This window comes from Gossypium hirsutum, chromosome D10 (genome assembly GCF_007990345.1).
Source record: "Gossypium hirsutum isolate 1008001.06 chromosome D10, Gossypium_hirsutum_v2.1, whole genome shotgun sequence".
NCBI lineage: Eukaryota > Viridiplantae > Streptophyta > Magnoliopsida > Malvales > Malvaceae > Gossypium > Gossypium hirsutum.
This window is the reverse complement of record NC_053446.1, coordinates 14,176,254-14,198,649: the sequence shown is the minus strand read 5'-3', so window position 1 is coordinate 14,198,649 and position 22,396 is coordinate 14,176,254. Positions and strand designations below refer to the sequence as shown.

General features: G+C 34.0%; 1 pseudogene; it reads left to right on the top strand.

Annotated features, from left to right (window-relative positions):
* Positions 1-10,072: 10,072 nt before the first annotated feature.
* LOC107914933 (probable glucan 1,3-beta-glucosidase A) lies at positions 10,073-13,048 on the top strand (annotated as a pseudogene).
* Positions 13,049-22,396: the final 9,348 nt, after the last annotated feature.

Below are 22,396 nucleotides of genomic sequence, written 5' to 3'. Positions count from 1 at the left end.
TTTTGAGAGATTATATTGGTCACTAAAATGATCCAGTAAACTATCAGAATTTATAAAACAGTCATTTTAAAATGATCGTTTATTTTAGAAGAAAACTTAATTTATTTTCAGAAAAATTCAAGTGTTATCAAAACCAGTTTAGGTTAACTTAGCCTATATAATAGTAATTACTTTTGAAAACTTAGTTAATTATCAATTTAGCTATTGCTCAGAATTTTAGTTATAATTTAGCAGCAGGAAATTTATATCTAACTTAGTTTTAATAAAAACTATATTACATGCATAGATAATTAAATTTTATAATTTTATTAACCTAAATCAAATTTAAGTCATGCATGTTGAATAATCCCTAGAAAAAACTTAAGTCTCATACCACTTCAAGATATAACAATAAAGTCTCTGGATAATAAAAATATCAAGTAATAATTTTAAAATATTTTAATATTACAAAACCGAGCTGAGACCCTCTAGATGTCTTGTTTACGTCCTAGCCTAATGGGTTATCTGTAGAGATGGAAATAAAAGGGGAGTGAGTTATGAAGCTCAATGTGAGTTCAATCACAAGAAAACCAGTGCAAACAACATATATAGTATACTGAATAATAAGACGTAAAATAATCATCATTGAACAACAATTCAGAGTATTGTTATTCCGGATCAATTCAACAAAATATCATCACAAAACTCTCAGTGGCATATGTACATGTTGATAAATGCAATGCAATTTCAGCTTAACAAAAAATGTCTTACCCGACTCTGCTACACTCCACGATAGGAGTTCCCCAAAATTCCTCCACCTTTACACCACGGTGTGGATGAACCACTAAAATGTTGCAGATAAACTGCTAATACAGTGTGGATGAACCACTTGTAATAAAAAGGTGGATGCATCACTGGAGTTTTTTATAAAAAACTTTTGCAGACAAGCTGCTAGTAGGTTGTGGATGCACAACATGTTTTACAGATTAAAGATGCTACTACGGTGTGGATAAACCACAAATCAGTGCAGATAAAAGTTGCTAATACGGTGTAGATTAACCACTAAACGATGCAGACAAGCTGCTAACACTTCCTTCGTTCATATCATTCCACCCCATGCAATACAACATGACATTCTATAACAAATTAATATTGTAGTATTAACATGCTTATAATAGATCATAATAGTAGCGATAAACTTGCTTAACGTGTATTTGGTTTAACGGTAGCAAAAGGCATGTATGCCATGCAATAAGTAACACAGAGGTATGGAAAACATTATTAGTTCATCAGAATTACAGTGGTAGTAAACAAGTAATATCCTCATATCAAACATAAGCAGTAATAATTCATTCGATAAGATCATGTATTCCAACATTATTCATATTAACCGAGACTTAATTGAATGAATTAAAACACTAAAATGGTTCGGGAATTATTCAAAAACTAAACTGAACAAATCATGAAATTCTAGGCAAAACTGTAAAATAAGGGACACATGGTCGTATGGGAAGTTATAGGTCGTGTGGAGGGGTTACACGGCTATGTGATTGACGAACTACATTAAGGTTTTCAGGGCACATGGCCATGTGGTCTGCACGCCCGTGTGGAAGATTGTGTGGCCCTAATTCTAGGCACGATTTTTTCTGATTCGCTTGTAAAAAACACACCTTTCATCGGGAGTCCAATTAACGTCCCTTACACTTGATTCTGGTTTGATGCATCTAAATCGGGTCTTTCAAACGACATTTACACAAGAAATAATTGTTGATTTCAAGATTAAACAAGATTTGTAAAAGATTTATCAAGATTTCAAATGGATCGATTGGTCGAATTAAAGATTAAAGTCGGATAAAACTACTACGAGATTCGAGGATCTAAATTTCAGAATGAGATGTACTTACCGTTTCTTGGCAAAGATCGAAATACTATTGATGTCAATTATGAACCCGGTGGAAAAATAATGATTGAATGGAAAATGATTTTATTCAAGAAAGTAAAATAATTAACAACAATTAGGATGAAAATATGGTGTAAAGAAAAGAGAAAGAAAAATGAAAAGATAGTAAATAGAAAGATGGAGAGCAAATTTTATTAGGATTTGAAAAGGGGCAATATGAAAATTTAATTAGGAAAAGAAGAGAAAAATAAGGTGGAATTCTAATTCTATTAGAATTTTGAGGAAAGACAATACATTAATTCTAATTAGAAAATAATTGGGTCAATTCCTAGGATTGAGGCTGCACATGCAAATTTCCCAAATTAGGAGCAAGGGGCAGCACAATTTATATTTTGTGTTTTGCCAAAATCTCAACATTAAAAGGTAAGGAAGAATTAGAAAGGGTTTGAACTTAAGATATCTTGAGAAGGTTCTAACATGCTAACCATTAAGCCTAACCCTATTTCTTATTTAATTTTTATTCCCAACAATATTTATTTTAGTGTGATTTTTTATCCTAGGTTGCTGAAAATTAAAAGAAAAAAAATGAGAGGAGTGAGGTTTAAACTTAAACTCTTTAGGGAGGAAAATTAATACTTAACCAATAAGCTTAAACATATTTCTTGTCTATTGCAGCCATTTAATTGTATATATTTATTTCGGGTTAAACTTACATATTCTTTATTAATTTATATATTTACTCAAATTTTTTATTAACTTATTTAACTTATAGTTCTTAGCACATTCCATCTTAGTTTTTATATAATAATTAATAATCATAGTCAAGTCTCATTATAAATATTTTAATTAATTTCACCCCTTTTTCAATTAGGTCCTAACTCAATTAAAACTCACTATTTTCAAATTAAACCTTGTAATCAAATTTCCTTTTAGATTAATTAATATAATAATATATGATTATATTATTTTAATACTTTAATAAATTATTTCTGACTCTAATTTTGATATTTATTTCAAACCCTCAATTTATTTATAAACGTATAGAAATAACCTTATAAATTGAAGTGTGATCACTTTCGATTTTCATAAACCTAATTTTCCTATCCCAATTTTTGAAATGTGAAAATAATTATTAATCTAATTATGAAATATTTTCAAAGTTTTCAACTGATGAGAAGATTTGTGACACTGAAATCAGAGATGGGAAATGAACAGCTGAAAATTTAAAAATAATTTTATTATTTTAGTCTTGTACTTTTCAAATTTTGAAAATTTAAGCATGACTCAAATAGCCACAGTTAAATTTTTTTGTTTAAATTCAATTACTAGTCTAGGACTATGCCTACAAATGTAACTTTAGTCCATATTCTCTAACTGGATCATTCTAAGTCCCTATACTTTTAAAATTTTTAAATTTTAATCTTGACAAAAATTACATTCGTTAATTCATTAATTAAATTTTTAGTAAGTAAAATGTGAAAATAACAAGTTAATATGACATTACACATGATAATATGTTTGTGACATCATATTTTTGAAACAACAAAACTTAACTTAATGAATTTAACTGTTATTATTTGGTGAGGACTCAAATTTTTAAATTTTAAATGGTAAACTACAAAAATAGTCACTTTTGTTTGTCTCATATTACATTGTAGTAATTTATGTTTGAAATGTTATGTTTTAATCACTTACGTTATTATTTTGTTACGAAGTGGTCGCTCTATCGTTAAGCTCTGTTACCTCCCTAACAATGGTCCTATGTGGCAGTTCAAATGTGTTTTAAATGCCAATTTAGATGTCCTACATGGGAATCCAAATTAAATTTATTTAATTAAAAACCTATTTTCATCTCAGCAACTGGACATCCAAGTTGACATTTAAAATCCATTTGAAATGCCACGTAGGACTGTCGTTAGGGAGGTAACAGAGTTTAACGGTAGAGTGATCACTTTATAATAAAAAAATAACGTAAATGATTAAAATATAACATTTTAAACATAAATAATTAAAATATAATCTGAGATAAAAAAAAGTGACTATTTTGTGGTTTACCTAATTTTAAAAGTATAAAAAGTACAATGGGTGATAGCAGAATTTAACCGTATTAGTCTGAACATCAACAGTTGAATAAAACAAGTGAGGGGGCAAAGACTGAAGTGAGAAGCAGGGACGATGGCAGCAGTGAGAATCTATGTCGACGACCATGACCATGACTATGACTATGGCCACCACCCCACCATCATCATCATCATGTGACTATACTTCCGAATGTTAAAGAATGGCTGTGTCTACAATCATCTACGACAATGACTAACAACGTTGGCCTCTGTCTCTTTCTCTCTCTTTCCCTTCTCTAAACAACATTTCTTTTTCATGTACATTTTATTTTTAGAATAATCATATGTTAGATTGATGGTGCTGTTTTAAAAAATAATTATTAATAAGATTAAAAATCAGCATATTTCATTTTATTTATTAAATATTATTTAAAAATATATGATGATCCTTTTTCGTACAAAAAAAAAACTGTTAATTTTTTTCAATGGAAAATCTTTGCTTTGACAGTGTGGCGCCAACATTCGGGTTAGTTGCTGGTCGCAACTTCTTCAACAGCATTCATGGTTTTTGTTTTATTACTCTTTCATTATCTTTCGTTAAAAGCATTGGTGGTTTCAGCGATGGAAACAGAAAATTATTTTTGGAGGGTCGGAATTAAATTATATATTTTTACGATAATAAAAATATAATTTTATTATTGTAATAGATTTTATTATTTTTATAATTTTTAAAGAATTAAATCAAATTTTATAAATTATAAATAGCTTAAATGAAAAAAATTTCATTTTAGGGGGCCAGGTCCTGCATGCCCCCTTGGCTCCGGGTGGTTTTAATTTAGTTTTTAGTTTATATATGAGTTTTGCCAAGTTAAAGGTACCGCCAAATCTATTGGGAACCATTCTTAGATAGTATTATTATGATAGAATATAGAGATTGTGTTTGTCAAATTGAACCCAAGATGATAATGAGGAAGATAAGCCATATGAGACTTAGTCATTTACGCATCACTGATGCGGTGGGTCTCTTGATAATGATTTCTTAATTGATCGGAGTTCATTGTTAGGTTGTATAATGATAATAGGTTATGATACAATTTTTAGCAATTTCATCAAAGTGCTGCATCTCTAATTTATTTTTGAATTCTTCAAATAGATTGCCTTCCTCTTCTTTTAGTATTATTCTGCAAATATTTCTACTTTAAACTTGTAATGTTCTTCTGGTTGTTTATAGCTAGCCTCCTACTTGTTACCAAAAAATATATTAAGTAGTTATTATTGTTTTTATGAATTAGTATTTGATGTATGAAAAATTATTTCATACCCTATAAAAAAATTTAATAATTCAAAAGCATGATAAGCGATACATACACTTAAGGTATCTTATAATAATAAAATATTATTAGTTTTAAATGATACATGTGAATTAAATCTGTTCATAGACCAAATTATTTACTTAAATTTTAAAATATATGTTAAAGATAGTTTTAGATAAAAAAAACATTAAGCTCATTTAAATGCATCAAACTCAAGCTTGAATATTTAAGGGTCAAACTCAATCCAATCCGACTTGTTTTTTAAGTTTGTAATGTAGGCGTAATTAGGTAAAATTTTAATATCATATTTTGGGTCGGGTCACAATGTGTGTTAATATTATGTTTAAGCTCAGACTAACTTGACCCTCTAATATGAAATATTTGAATATTGTGGAGTTGAAATAGCATTATGTCAAATATAAACCCTTGATATACTTGGAGTGAAATTTTTAATTTTACAAAGTGAAGTTAAAATACTACTAATTATTCCCTTTATATTCAATACTTCTTTTCTTTTTCCTTTAACTTTGCTACACCACAAAGGATGCATAAAATTTTCACTAACAAATTATTAAATAAAATTTTCTTTTTTTAACAACTTTATATTAAATATCAAATTTTATATTTAGAATTTTCCAGATAATTTATCTTAGGATATTTATGCATCAAATAAGAATTGTTTTTTTAAGGAGGTTACAAACATGATTACCAATACAATGATAATTACATTTACAATTAATATATTCAAACAAAATTACGAAATATGGCGAAAAAAAAAATAGATAGATTCCATATACGATGAAATTTAAATAAAAATAAATTTAAATTCAAAATTCATTCTCAAAATTTTCATAATCTAATATTATAATTAAATCAAAATCTCACTAAAAAAGGAAAACCAATTTTAATCACTCTCACATGTACAAAATTTTACTAATAAGATAATGGTGAAAATTTTGAGTCGTTTATACAAACATTAATGTAGCGGTTAGTACTTCTGCCCGTACATTTAGCATTTACCATTTTCCTTAACCAAAATTTTGCATGTTTCGGGTCTCGTTTGTATATTCTATTTATCTTTTCATTTTTTATTTTATTTTATGCACTTTTAGGCACTTGAATTTTAATTTAGTGTTTTCGAACTTAAAATAGGTCTACAGAAGCTTGAAGCTCGGGTTTGAAGTCCATTGGAAGTTTAGAAGAGGAATCGAGACGACGTGTGGCAAAAAAACGAGGAGTTTAGTGCTCTGGCATGGGCACCCCAACATGATCAGCCATGTGTCGCTCGAGCGCCAAACCCTGTGTGCCCCTATGCCAATTGTCGCGCCCCTACACCAAATCGCATCATTTTGACTTAAATCTCCATGTTTTGACTGTGCTCCGAAGGCATTTTGGTCTTTTGTGGGTTTTATGACATAAATCAAGTTTTTGTACCTAAGTTACGTCGGCTAGACGCTATAAATATGATATTTTCTAAAGGAGTTAGAACTTTCAGGTGTTCTCTGTCTTAATAGCTATAACTTTTAATGGCCTTCTAAACTCCTGTAATATTCAAAGTTTGATATAAAGTTTGGAACATCGAATTGTTGTTGATTTTTTTTTTGTTCTTTGGTATTTGCATGTCTTACAATTGTTCATATTTGTTAAATATTCGACTGGTATTTTATAGCTTAGAATAATTGATTTGTCAAATCAATTATGGATTTAGTTGATTGATTGATTTCTAATATTTGCAACAAATTTTTGTATAGTGTGGACATACAATCTAACTTAAATAAATATTGATTATGTGTTTGTTGGTTAGGACTGAGTCTCTTTCGTTCTTAATGCTATTCATAGATTAAATTTTAAGCGAACATTATAGGCTTGTTTGTCAATAAGAGAAGTAATTAATGGCGATTTCTTGGTTATCAAGAATGTAAAAAGAAATTAAATTTTTTAATAAATTTAATTGAGTAAGTTTTATTTTTATAGGTCTCCATAGTTTCTCAAAATCTGACGTTATTGACGAAGATTGGTATCGATTTTTATTTTTTATTCATAAAAAAGACTTTCATTATAGAAAGAGAACTACAAGAATTCTAACCAAGAATGATCCAAGGCACGACGTAACCCTAAACACGCCTTAGGGACAGAAACAGACAACATGAAGACGATTGCAGAATTAATATCGAAAATTTTCAAACTTTCCGAGCGAAACTTACTTAGACTCTTATCCAAATTTCGGACATCAAAATGAGAATGTTTGAGACTCAATTTAGAAATGTGGTATGGTGATTAGATTTGTGGAACAATCCTACGTCATATGGCATATGGGGTATGCCCCAGTGTTTCCTCTTTTTTGTTCCTTGAATTTTGGGCCCTTTCAAATCCCCCCACAAAAGGTGTGCATTGAATGAATAAAAAGGGTCGTTTTGATATGACGAGGGGTTGCTTGTGTTTATCATTTTCTTTGATACCTCTGTCAAAACCTCCTTTCTTTGGATTTTTCCCTTTTCCAGAACTGCACCCTATGAATGAAATTTGAAAAAATGTTTCAGTGACATGTGAAAAATGAAATCACTATTCTATTAAAACAAAATTATTCAGCAAATTTGGAATCAATTTCTATCCTTAAATTTCGTTTTATTTAAAGAAATGCAGTGTAACTTTTAGGTTTATTTATTGTATTTGACATCATTTTAATTAAGTCATTAAAGTAGTAATATTATATTAATTAAGTTCTTCAATTAACCTAATCATCAATATAGGGATTAAACGTTAGTTCAGATATAATGTAGAACTTATTTAAAACATCTTGATTAAACTATAAACACATATATACGCACCATATAGATTTTTTGAAAGACATGTTTAACAAATAATATCAATTTTAGTTCCAAGTTGTTCCTATATTTACAATTTGATTCACATGTTTTACATGTGTTCAATGTTGGATTTGAGCTAGCATTTAACGCCTAAATTAATGATTAGGCTAATAGATATATTTGATTGACATAACACTGGTGCATTCAAAACTCTAACTAAATTATTTTGAAGCTTGAGGATGAATAGTTTGAATATGTATGGTGCAAATATACTGAAAATGATGTAGTTTAAGGATTTTAGTAGGTGTCATTTTCGGCCGTAGGTTTATGGCTCAAGGCTGCAACACTTATCCAGCCCTGACTTTACAGTCTTAACAATTGGGCCATTGACGGGTTTGGGTTTTAAGCCTGAAAGCTATATAAAGACACAGTCTTACTATCCATTTTTGAAACTAAAATTTAATTCATATAATAATGGGGAGTATTTAGTACATTAATAATGTATTTTCAACAAGCGCTTAAAAGAATTGCCATGTATTCTTTTTTTTAGTACTTTCCTTTTTAATATATCTCATAGGGTATTTGTCAATCTCTTGGAGTTTAAAAACTACACTGACAATATACCAAATATTTTTCATAAAATAATAAAGATAATCATCCATACAAATTGCCAGTGGAGTAAAAAAGCTCTACAACTAGATCTGAGTTATGCTATTTATTTTTAGGGTATAATAAAATAATTAAAAAAGATACTCGACATCATTTTAAATTCATTTGTGGAGTTTTTTTTTACTCCATTGACACTTTACAAAATAATTGCCCTAATAATAATCTATACTAATATTTATAGTTTTGACTGAGTTAACCACAAGGTGTGGTGTTCTTTAATAATGTGATTGGAGTTTAATCCTCGCTTATGGAATGGAACATATTTCGTAGTCAACAGTTTATCTCTTCAGAGAGTTCCCACAACAAAGGGATTAGTCACTATTGTCGATGATGGACATCAAAGTTTCAACCAAAAAAGCAATTTTGACTAAGTGTCGCCTCAATTACGTCCTAACTCAATTGTGAATTCATTAAAAACACTTTATTTCTACGGAGGGGTATCAATCTTGAGGGTAATTTTTTCTTTTTATGTTTTTGTATAAAATCTCACAAAATCTAATTTTTTAATTTTACCATCTCAAACATATTTAGTATTTTTATCAAGTTATTAAATAATTTCTTATTTTTACCACTTTGGTTCTTACAAAAGTCAAGGTTTTGACGCTGTCGTTTCTTTTCTTTCTTTCATCCAAATTACGACGGTAATTATCTGACCGATGTTTTTTATTATCACAAATGAGGGTTTTTAAAAAGAAATTAGAGTGCGCAAAGGAAGTAATAGTGATGAATGCTAATTACTATAAAGTTGAAGCAATTATGAACACAATGAGTGTTGTATATATTGACGGGCTTATACTAACTATACCATAATGAATATATATTTATAATGAAAATAACTTCATCATTAAATAAATTTAAAAAATTTACGCTCTTTATTTCCTTTTATTGATAAATTTCAACTGTGCTACAAGTCAAAGGTAGTCAGCTTTCTAAGTTACACAAATTTATAATTTAGTCTTTATAGTTTTATTTATAGAAATTTAGTTGTTTTATCTTCCATATTCAAAATTCAAAACTTAAATTTGTTAAATTTATTAATATGTCATTTTAAATTTTTTTTATTAATATAATGAATATGAATTTCATAAAATAATTAAAATAGTATTATCAATTGAACCTGGACTAAATTTTAAAAGTAAAAAGTATAGTGATTAAATTTTAATCAACCAACTGCCAACCTAAATTAACGGCAATAACAGACGCTGAAATATTTAGGCTACGTAAAGGCATGATTTTTTTACTGTAGTTTTGAACTTGGAAGGCGTTTTTCAGCTCCAAACTGTGCTTAAAAAGCAACCCTTTTAACCTTTTTTTCCTGTTCCACTCTAATCCATATACAAAAGATCGAAACCAAGTCTTTAAGCAAAGGGGCTTCCTTTCTATCCTTTTTGGATTATTTCTTTTTTTGTACAATAAAGCTTTTCAGGTCCCCTCTTTGTTTATTCCTTAACAGACAAAATGTTCTTTTCTTCTTCTTTTGTTCAAATTTTTCAATGGAATTCTTCTTTCTTTAAGGAAAGATTGAGTTTTTTTTAATGACTATATTAATGCAAAACCCAACTTCAAAGAATTAAATATTATGATTGTTTACAAGGTTGAATTTGGTATAATTTGATTGATAAGGAAGGGATTACTAAAGATTCTCTTTTCCGAATGGATTTTTCATTTTCCCCTTTCTTTCCTGGAAAACACTTGTCATTTTTGTTTCTTGTTTGATGCAATTTTGAAAGGCTGCATTCTTCATGGAACTTGTTATTAGCAAATGGGTATTTGCATTTTCACTCTTTTCTTGGCTAATCTTTTCTGTAGCATTTTCAGGTAATAAGCTTCATTAAAAAGTTCCTCTTTTAATTTTCCCTTTTAATTTTCCTTTGGTTTCTTGAAAAATTTTATTTTCAATTTATGAAGTGGAAGGGTTGGATGAAGATTCTAAAGTAAGAGGGGTGAACTTAGGAGGGTGGTTGGTTTTAGAAGGTTGGATTAAGCCTTCTCTTTTTGAAGGAATTCCCAATCTAGACATGCTTGTGAGTAATTTTATTATCTTTTCAATGTTTTTTAAAAAAATTTCCCCCAATAAATAAAATTTGATCCTATGTTTCATGGATATTGAAAATTCAGGATGGAACACAAGTTACTTTCAAGTCAGTGAAATTGCAGAAATATGTTTGTGCTGAAAATGGAGGTGGAAGCGACATCTCTGTTAATAGAGATGCTGCTTCTTCATGGGAAACTTTTACTGTAAGCACCCAAAAATAAATAATGATTTATAAAAATAAACTTCTGGTTTTCGGATCAATCGGTTGAATAAATGTTTAGATGGATGATTAACAACTTGCATGTAATGCAGTTATGGAGAGTTTCCGAATCTGAATTTCAATTCCGCACCGTACAAGGCCAATTTCTATCATGTTACGGTAATGGATGCGTGGTATCTGCGACTGCAAAATCGGCTTCCTCGACCGAAACGTTTCAGATCGAAAGAAATAATGACGATCGTGTTCATATTAAAACAAAAAGTGGAGCCTATCTGCAGGTATGATACTGAATCCTTCAGGTTTGTGTTCATCTATGGCCTTCGAGATATCTTGGTGTTCATTTGGCTGGTTCCATTTTTTTATATTAGGCTACCATAGACAATCAGCTCGTAGCAGATTATCCAGGAAATCCAGGATGGGATGATAATGCATCCACATTCGAAATGTCGATTGTAGCAAATAACTTGCACGGAGATTATCAGCTCGGTAACGGATACGGGCATAACAAGGCGAAGGAGGTTCTCGAGGACTGCAAAGGTGTAGACACTGCTGCTTCTATTTATTTCTTTGTTGTTCTTGAGCTAATTCTTTCCTTTTTCTCTTTTTTTTTCTGATGAAAATGCAGAGACATAGAAGTACTTTTATCGATGCAGGAGATTTTGAGTTTCTACATAGAAATGGGATAAATACCGTACGGATTCCGGTCGGCTGGTGGATTGCTTATGATCCAAACCCTCCCGCTTCGTTCATCGGAGGAACGTTAAAAGCTCTTGACAATGCGTTCTCATGGGCGCAGTAAGTCCCTTATTTCACTTCTCTTCGTCCGAATACTGCTATTTAAATATTAATTATACTTGACAAGAATGTCCAAATTTCGATGCAGTGCTTATAAAATAAAGTGCATAATAGACCTTCATGCTGCACTGGCTCCCAAAACGGAATGGAACATAGTGCTAGTCGAGATGGCACAGTAGGCTGGACTACATCGGAATCGGTTTCGCAGTCATTGCACGTCATAGATTTTCTAGCTTCCAGGTAACTCCCAACAAGTTATCTGTTGGTGTCTGTGGATTTGTGGCTTCCTAAAGTTTAATTCCATTGAATAATCTTTGTTTGTTGCAGGTACGCAAATCATCCAGCCTTGCTTGGAATCGAGCTATTAAACGAACCATCCGCAGCATCAGTTCCATTGGATGTATTAGTTCCATATTACAAACATGGCTACGAAATCGTGCGGAAACACTCCCTGTCAGCTTACGTGATCGTTTGCCAAAGAATTGGCAATGCAAATCCAATAGAACTTTATCAAGCTGATATAGGCTCCCACAACTTAGTGGTGGACTTGCATTACTACAACCTCTTCGACCCGTTCTTCGTCAACTTGAGCCCTATCGAGAATATCCGGTTCATATACGAGAGCAGGGAGTCTCAGATACATGCTTTGAATGATGCGAAGGGTCCACTTGTTTTTATCGGTAACTAATGTTCTATCGACTTATGATCATGTTATATGATTGGATGCGCTTCTAGTCCCTGTTATCAGCAGGCGTTTCGCCATGCTTTTCTGATATGATTTCTTTTTCAGATTTCGATTCAGGGGAGTGGGTGAATGAGTGGAATGTTACAAATGGGACACAAGCAGAATATCAAGACTTCGGAAGGACTCAATTAGAGGTGTATGATGCATCTTCCTTTGGTTGGTCATATTGGACTCTCAAAAATGATAGGGAGCACTGGGATTTTGAATGGAACATTAAGAACAATTATCTCCAATTAAGTAAACACTCTGAACCTATCTTCAATTAAGCACTGTATCCGGCACTCGTCCATTTCTGAACTGCATGTCACATACATTGATTCATGCAGGTAATTCAAGGAAGAACGATATTTTCAACAAACTAATATGGCTTTTAGTTGCATTGGTATGGCTCCATCGATGTCGAATATTGTGACAGACAGCATTGTTGGAGACCCGGATAGGTCGAAAACAAACGCATGCCACTTTTTCTTTTACATAATTTCCCCTATTTTATACTCTTTGATACACCACGAACCATTACATTCATTGCTTCTGCAAACCAACTATTTCATTCATTTTGGCAAATTTGGAAACGTAATAACACAGAGCAGAGATTATCCGTGAAAAAATGTGTTCAATCCTGTCAAAACGTTATTTTGACTAAAACGTGAGTGTCTGACTATATGTTAGATATGGGTGGTGCTCATAAACAGGGGCGTACTTAAAAGGGGCTGGCAGTGGCAGGGCTGTCTAAAATGAAAATTTTGTATTTAAGTTCTTTAAAAATTTAAAAATTTTAAATTAGTAAAATTAAAATTGAACTTTGATTTCCTCTAAAAATGATAAAATTTGATTTAATTCTTTAAAAATTATAAAAATATAGACTATTAAAATAATAAAATTACATTTTTATTATCGTAAAATTTATAATTTAATTTCTTCATAAATACTGTGAGAAAAATGAAGAGTTAAATCAAGTGGTACATCATTCAACTAAAGCTGTGATTGTCCATATTTTGATCAACAGAACGTGACAGAAAACTGTATTGAGCTTCAAAAGTCGAAGCGTTTATCCCAACATCCCATGCATGTTTTAAATATTTCACTTTAAATTTGGACTTACATAGATCCTATGTCTCTTATGGCAGACAAGTTTTGGACTGTACTTCTCCTCCTTGCCTAAGCATATTATTTTTTTCTCATTTTCATCACTAAAATATCCTACATTCTAAATTCAGTAACTAACATTTAATGTATTAGGAATTATTAATTTATCAAAGTCGACATAACAAAATACACTAACACCATATAAATAAGGAAGCGTTTAAAGGAATCCTTCTGCTAACCAGAAGCTTCTCTCCCTAACGGGTTACAGTCGACATCCCACTCAGACAACGGTTTATGTAACAAGATCTTCCATCAACCAGACCCTTATACCTACTATGAATCATACTTTGAATTTAGTAGTCGGTGAAGGCATAACTTTATATAAACTACAATGAGAAAGGATTGTATGAACATAGATATTATTTCTTTCCAATAGATTAATGTCTTTCTAATAGATTAATATCATATCAATAATTTCAGAATTTTTATTTGAATTTGACTTTTTATAACATAAAAATACTGAAATTTAGAATAAAAATATTAATGTGATATTAAATTATTGAAAATGGGATACAGTAATTTTACTGTATCTTTCCAGACCACAACACCTAGTGGAACTCTCATACCTTGAACCGCACCAAGCTGTGAAGTGATACTCCGGCAGCAATCCCTCAACTACTGTCCCACTATGGCAATAATTGACAGTCATAAAACCAATGCTTCCAACCCTTCCCAGTTCCATAACCCTCCATGTCGACAAACCCTCAAACATCAATATATACATAACCCTATCAAACTCAAACTACAAACCACCATGGGCCGTGACTGCAGTTCGAAAAAAAACTCTGAATAGGCTTCTCGGGGTACCACTGAGCCATCGAATGAAGACAACCATATAGAGGCTAACCAGTCGGCCCCCAACCAGGCTGAATCGGCCAAACACACCCGTCGTAATGTCCCAAGAGCCGGTTTTCCACTATGATGTCGAGGATGAAGCGTTCGATGAAACCTATGTTAAAGTACAAAGTAACAACCGCTAATATTGTTAGGAGTTAGTTCAACAGTTAGTTTGTTATTCATTTTAGTCTGTTAATACTGTTAGCAACAATTATGAACAGTAGCTAACTCATATACTCTATAAATACTGTGATTGTAAAGGGAAGAAATACATACCTATTTTTCATGATCAATATAATTTTACCTTGTTCGTTATAGATTTTAACATGGTATCAATCGTCTTGATCCTGGAGTTCTGATTTTTTGTTCGTCTTCATGACTACCTTTGCCTCTGTTGATTCTATTTTGGTCAAGCCTGGTTGCTTGACGTTTACTAGTGATCGGATCATACATTCGTTTCCTCAGCATGACACCATTAAGCTAGACAATAGAAATTTTGTTCAGTGGCAGCAACACATTCGGTTAATTGTTGAGGGTTACAAATTGACAGAATTTTTGGATGGAACCTTACCTTTTCCGCCACTGTTTGTGCAATCGACTGATGGATCTCTTGTTCCGAATCTGAATGCGTCGGCATTTACTTAACAAGATTGCCTACTTGCCTCCTGGTTGCTCTCCACCATACATCCCTCATTGTTGTCCTCTTTCACTGGCGCTCGAACAACATATGATGTTTGGACTACGGCCACTCGTTTATTTGTGGCAGTCATCGGTGCAAAAGTATCCAAAATTCGTCATGAGTTACACTCTCTTAATAAAGGTAATCTTTCAGTTAAAGAGTATGTAGCAAGAGTACAAAATACATGTGCCTTGCTCGATGCCTCTAGCTTTTGGGTCTTGGAGACGAAAAAGGTTTAGGTTATTCTGGCAAGTCTTTCACTGGAGTTTGATGTGGTGCTTACGTTGGCGTCGTTTTCGTCTGAACTCTTATCCTTTTAGCGCCTCGTGGATGTGCTACTTGAGTATGAGAATTGATAGATGCGAGTGCTTCCAGTGATGCCCACTCCATGTTAATCTTGCAGAGTCTGTTCCATCGCCAGTGGTGGTAGAGTCAGTTTGTGGTGGTCGTCTGAATAACGGTCGTGGTAGAGGATTTCACTCTCGAATTCAATACCAAATCTATGGCCGATTTGGGTATTTAGCCCAGCGATGCTATTATCGTTATAATCGCTATAATCGCGACTTTGACGGTCCTACGTCCATGGCTCGAGGGTTCACTCCGACTGCTGGCCTATCGCTTCAGTCACAGTTGCGTACTTCTGGTGGTTTTTCTGGTTGCTCGACAGTGCCAAATAGTTTTGTGTCTAATGATTTCTATGTGGCACCTCATTTGTGTCGCTGGTCCTTTAGGGTTGCTAATCCCTTCACTAGTGTTGGTGATGGTTTTAGGTGCATAGATGGGCCTGGTCTGCATGTTGGGCCTGGCCATGTCCCTCTTCCATTCGCGCCTGGGCTAGAATCGTCATTTGGGCTGCATGCTACTGCTGTTGGTAGACCAAATATGCATGGCTTGCGTGTTACTGATTTTAGGCCTAATGCTGGTACTGGTAGACCGGCTGAATATGAGCTTTATGGATGTCCTTATGAGTTTGGGCCGCAAGCAAATAATGTTTCGCATGGGCCAATTTCTAATCTTGTACAGTTTACTAATTCTCTTATGCATGAGCGTGATCTTGAGTTATCTGGTGTCGATGCTTTTCCTGCACTTGGGCCCTCCGTTCCTTGGTGAACCAAACCCAGGGCTCGTGTGTACACTGGGTCTGATCCGTGTATTAGGCTTCATTGCCTACCTGATTTGCGTTCGTTTGATGTGTCCAATTCTACTGGGTCTAATATTCATGCTACTCAGTTTGAGTCCAATCTTGATGGTACTGACTCATATGTTCCATTACTTGTTGGTATTAAGTCCTGGTATCCAGATTCGAGAGCCGCACATCATGTCCGTCATGATACCTCAATGTTGAATGATTCTACTCCTTACTCAGGTACATTCTGTCTTTTAATGGGTGATTGGACTTCTACTCGGATCTCCTATGTTGGTAATTCAGTAATTCTTACACAGCATAAATTACTTCGTTTATCTAATTTTTTGTGTGTTCCGACTATACGAAAGAATCTCTTGTCTATGTCTCAGTTTGCAACTGACAACAATGTATTTTTTGAATTTCATCCAACCTACTATGTTGTTAAGGACATCCAGACTCGAGACATTTTACTGATGGGCCACATTTGTGATGGGCTCTATCATTTTCTCCGTCAGCTGAATCTGCTTCGTTTGGTGTGGCTCCAACTCTTACCAATGTTGGAATTCAAAATTGATCTGATAGTTGTGATGTTTTTATGTTGTGGCACAAACGTTTTGGTTATCTTTTTGCTTCTATTGTCAAGACTATTTTAAATAACTGCAATATTGCTTATAATAAACTTTACCTTGATAATGTTTGTGTTGTCTGTCAAAAAGGAAAGTCTCATAAGTTGTCATTTCCAAATTCTACTACTGAATATACTGATCCTTTTGATTTGGTAGTCTCCGACCTATGGGGACCTGCATCAATCGCTTGTGGACGAAATTGATATTATGTCTCGTTTATTTATATGTATACTCGTTTTACTTTGATGTATCTTTTTCGGCAGAAGTCTCAGGCAATGAATGTTTTATTCAGTTCCAGCAGTTAATCAAAACTCAGTTTGGAAAAAATATCTGCCAATTCTAGAGTGATTGGGGGTGAGTTTTAAGCTTTCACTTCCGTCTTGGCAAATCAAGGGGTAATTCATAGTGTGTCTTGCCTTTATACGTCTGAACAGAATGGGGTGGCTGAGCGTAAACACCGACATATTGTTGACATGGGTCTTACTCTCTTGGCCCAAGTAGATATTTCTATGGAATATTGGGGTTATGTATTCAGTGGTGTTGTTTATCTTATCAATCGTCTTCCTACCGCGGTGTTAAAAGGACAATCTTTGTACAAGGTTCTGCATGAGAAAGATTCAACGTATGATCATTTACAAGTGTTTGGGTGTTGTTTTCCATATTTGTGTCCTTTTTTGCGTCACAAGTTGGATTTTCGTTCTCAACTATATACATTTTTGGGATATAGCTCTCAACATAAAGGTTATCAATATCTCACACCAGATGGCAAGATCGTTATCTTTCGTCATGTTGTGTTTGATGAACATCAATTTCTATTTACTAAGTCTAGTCTGGGAGGCTTCTTATCATTTTTTAGGAAGTCTTTTTCACCAACATATGTTCCACTTGTTCAGCCTTTCAACTCTTAGCTCACAGAGCATTCGTTTGTTCAACCTCTTAAGTTGTCATCTCCTTCTGATCAAAGTCTATTGACCTCTGTAATTCCTTAGGATAACCTAAACTCTGGCCCTTTATTGTGTTCTCTTCATGATAATATACCTACTAACACTCTATAATTTCCTACTGTTCTGTTACCTTCATCATCATCACCAAACCCCCCACCTTCATCATCATCAACATACCCCCTATATTCTTCTCCTGGTCAGGCCTCTCTGTTACCTCCAGCTAATACACATTCAATGGTTACTAAGTCTAAGGCTAGCATATTTAAACCCAAGGCACTATTAGCTGAAGCTATTTAGCCTCATACGATTGAAGAAGTATTTTCTACCACAGAATGGCATGCTACTGCTCAGGCTGAATATGACGCTCTCATTAACAATTCCACCTAGAAATTTGTTCCATTACCAAGTGGTCAAAAAGTGATTGGGCGTAAATGGCTCTTCAAAGTAAAGAAAAATTTGGATTGCACGATTGCCCGTCGAAAGGCTCGATTAGTGGCTAAAGGGTGTTCTCAGGTACCTAAGTGTGATTTCAAGGAAACGTTTAATCTGGTGGTCAAACCTGCTACTATTCGAGTCATACTATCAGTTGCTATTTCAAAAGGTTGGTAGCTTCGCTAGGTAGATGTCAATAATGCTTTTTTAAATGGTGATCTTACTGATGAAGTGTTTATGCAACAATCTCTAAGGTATGTTCAGTTTAGTCTTGATAGCAAACCTTTGGTGTGTCATCTAAAGAAGGCGTTGTATGGGCTCCGACAAGCTCCACGTGCTTGGTTTAACAAATTAAAGTGTTTTCTACTTTCAATTTGTTTTCTTATATCAAAGTCTGATGCGTCATTATTTGTACAAGTTACACCTTCTTTCACTCTTTATGTTCTTGTGTATGTGGATGATATTATTGTTACTGGAAGCGTTCCTACATGTATAAAAAGTTTTGTTCAATAGTTACATAAGGAATTTTCACTTAAACATATGGTTGATCTTCATTACTTCCTTGGAATTGAGGTTACTCGTTCTTCTGATGGGTGTATTCATCTATGTCAGCAGAAGTACATTCGTGATCTGTTTGACAAGTGTCCTCTGACTCATGCAAAGAGCGTTTATACTCCTATGATTAGCTCATTGTCTTTGTCTAAGGATGATGAGAAACGTCCTCCTGACCCTACTGAATATAAAAGTCTTACAAGGGCACTACAATATGTGGTTCTAACTCGGCCTGATATTGTTTACACAGTAAATCACATCTGCCAGTTTATGCATGCACCCACTACTATACATTTGGTTGCATTAAAATACATATTGCGATATCTTTGTGGTATTCTGGACTATGGGATTGTGTTTCGTCTATCTACTCGGCTCTCTTTAGTTGGTTATGCCGATGCAAATTGGGGCTAGATTTTGATGATCGTTGATCCATAACTGGCTACTGTGTATATTTTGATCACAACCTAGTATCATGGTGTTCCAAGAAACAACAAGTTGTTTCTTGATCCACAGCTAAAGTTGAATATCGAAGTCTTGCTGCAGCAACAAGTGATGTTGTTTGGCTGACTTCATTGCTAAAGGAATTACAACTTCAATATGATGATTTACCTACTGTCTGGTGTGACAACTCAAGTGTAGTCGCAGTTGCTGCAAATCCTTTTTTACATATTAAGTTTAAACATGTAGAGCTTGATTTGTTCTTTGTACGTGAGAGAGTTGCTGATGGGTCCATAGTTGTGGGTGAGGTGCCTGCGTGTGATCAGGTTGCTGACATTCTTACTAAGCCTTTGTCTGTTTCATCTTTTGCTCGGTTTAGAAGTCTTCTTCAGGTTTTACCTGTCAAGAAGATGGGTGAATGTTAAAGTACAAAGTAACAACCGCTAGTATGTTAGGAGTTAGTTCAGCGGTTAGTTTGTTATTCATTTCAGTCTGTTAATACTATTAGAATCAGTTATGAACAGTAGCTAACTCATATACTCTATAAATATTGTGATTGTAAAGGGAAGAAATACATACCTATTTTTCATGATCAATATAAATTACGTTGTTCGTTATAAATTTCAACAACCTACAATTGCATGCAACAATATGACGTATTCGATAACATTTACCACCACAGTAACTTATATCGAAATGTTATCACCCAACCGCCAAACAACCAGCCTCAACGCATTGTCACCCCAGAAGGCATTATGAGAGTCACAAATGGGCGCTACCAATGCAAACTATTGCATCACTTGCGCTGTAACAATGCTGCCAGAACTGCTAGAAGAAGTGGGGCTAATGTCCAACAAACAACCTTGCACTTTGGCTTCCAGGTTCGAAACTCGAACAACAGTTTCTTGTCCCAATCTGACAATTTTGCGATATGGAGTAGGCTAATGGTAACGACCGAGTCATGAATTCTAAGACTTGGAACCCAGGCATCCGCATCAACGAACCTAAAGGCACCCTCCATCACCTGTCCCTATCCACCATCAAACCCGATAGACAAAGAAAAAGTAACAACGCTCACTCTAGCCACTAAATCTGGTTCCTCCAGCTCAAACAGAAAGATGAAAAATAATGATGACTTCGACGACCCTTTAATACGCAACATCGTCTATGCCTGAATACAGGTACTCACTGTCAATAAAGTTGGTCAACACCGTGAAACTAGGGGGCATCAACTTCGCGCAACCCGCTCATAGAACTTCGAACTTCCCCCACCCATCCCAACTGCAAATAGGCTTCGACAGGCTTGCCCGCAAGAGCTTTCTATAGAGGAATGATCATCTCGTGTTGGAATATCGAGGATTGGGTCAAACTCGAATATTCCTAAGCTGTCAGAAGCTGACCCGATATATGGTGTTGATCTCTGTTTTCTATTTGAAACCCGTACTGTGGTGTAAATATGTAATAAACTAAAACAAATATATGTAATAAACTTGATTTGTTGAAAGATACTTCTTGATTGCGAGGCAAGGCAGCTGGCCTTACTCATTGAAGTCCCTCTACAGGCCAATTTGGCATATCAACAAAAATGAGATGATCGATCAAAACAAGCTGCAGATTTTAGGAGTTATTATCACGAGTTCAAGTATGGACACAGAGGGCATGGAAGAGGTTGGTCTCGAGGTAGATATAGTGGTGATGGTCGTAGCTGGTCTCGTTCTCGGCCACAGTGTCAGTCATATGGCAAAGTTGGTCATGTGGTTCAAACCTACTATTACCGATTTAATGAGAATTTTTTTGGTACTGATCAAGGCTCTTTTATGTCAGTTAACTATCATTATTTCAATGGGCAAGCACCTTATTACTCCACTCTCTCTAATTGTTGTGGCTCGTCTGTTTCATCTCTACAACCTCATTTTTAGTCCACTTAAAGCAATCTTTGAGACTTCTTCTGTCAACATCGATCAAACCTGGTACCCTGACTCAGAAAAAACTAATCAAATTAGCTCTAACATGGCCAATCTCACCAATACATCGACCTATACAGGTATAAGTAAGGTGTTTATGAGAAATGGTGAATCAAAGTCTGTAGCTAATGTAGAGTCTTTTGTTCTATTGGCTGATACTAGGATTTTGCAACTCAAGAATGTATTTCATGTTCCAACTATTTGTAAGAATTTACTATTAGTGGGACAGTTTGCAAAAGACAATGGCGTTTATTTTGAGTTTCATCCTTTTCTTTACTTTGTGAAGGATATTCAGACAGAAAGAACACTACTAGTGGTCCACATGCATGATGGACTCTATAAATTTGATATTTCTTAAGAAGCTTCTAGGTCAATTACTAATGTGGCTACTAGGATACGAGGTTCAGCACCACAGCTAGCATACACTATTCAACAAGGACTTCCTGAGTTGTGGCATAAACGACTCAGTCATCCGTGTAATAACACACTTGGTCGAGTTTAGCGTGATTGTAATATTGTTTTCAATAATAATGAATTACCTCACGTGTGTTCATCTTGCCAACTAGGCAAAGCTCACAAGTTGCTTTTTGACTCTTCCAAAATAATAAACTATTTACCTTTTGAGTTAATTGTGTTAGATGTTTGGGGACCAGCACACAACCAATCAGATGGTTTTCTCTACTATGTTTTTTTCTTGACATGTATAATAGATATACCCGGTTGTATTTCCAAAAGAATAAATTTGAAGTCTTAAGCTGTTTTCTTCACTTTCAGAAGTTTGTTCAAGTTTAGTTTGGTTGTTCAATCAAAATTTTTCAAAGCGACTAGGGCAGGGAGTATCGTTCTCTCTCGAAGGAACTCTCTCGATTAGGAATTTAACACAGGGTCATATGTCCACATACCTCTGAGTAGAATGGAGTAGCTGAGAGGAAACATAGACATGTTGTTGACATGGGACTGACTATTTTGGCGTAGACATCTATGCCTCTAGAATTTTAGTCATGTGCCTTTTCTCATGCAGTACATCTGGTAAATAGGTTACCTACCACTGTTCTACAAGGATGTACCCCTTATGGGAAGCTTTACAAATTCAAAGTTGTTCACTCACACCTTCGAGTGTTTGAATGTA